Source organism: Plasmopara halstedii (assembly GCF_900000015.1).
Source record: "Plasmopara halstedii genome assembly, contig: Scaffold_292, whole genome shotgun sequence".
Lineage (NCBI taxonomy): Eukaryota > Oomycota > Peronosporomycetes > Peronosporales > Peronosporaceae > Plasmopara > Plasmopara halstedii.
Genome location: NW_020187213.1, coordinates 1,138,389 through 1,138,932, shown reverse-complemented (window position 1 = coordinate 1,138,932; position 544 = coordinate 1,138,389).

Sequence of the window (544 nt, the reverse complement as noted above, 5' to 3'; positions counted from 1 at the left end):
TTTCCTCACTGTATGTCTTACAGTTGAGCCACAAGGAAGTGGACGTGCGTGTGGAGCGCCACCTTCGGATTTGAGATTGCCAAACTCAAAGCACACCGTCGACTCCCTTCAGATTGTCGCTCTGTGACGTATGGATCAACCCTTGACGCTCTGTGTCTGCGACCACAAGAGCTCAGAGCCACCGCTTGAGTTTAGCTCGTGACCCTTCTATCTCGCTAGCTATTGTTGAGAAGCGCGGGGCGTCCTGATTTTACTGATTAAAAGCGTCCACGGCGTCTGGAGAATCTTGCCGAAGTGGCATCTAAAACTCCCACGAGTCTTTGGAGTCGAGATATCCCCGCCACTTCAGATATTGGGTCTGACCCTGGTGACGACGTCGTCTCACTAGACATTCAACGTGATAGTGGACGTCACCGTTCTTATCGAAAAGAGTCGGTGGTGGGCGGTGACGACCGGGTCGACTGCATTCCGGTGACTCGTGATGCTCTTCGAGCCCTTGAATACAAGGTCCTTTGTGATCGAAGCTCCCTGAAATAGCATATTA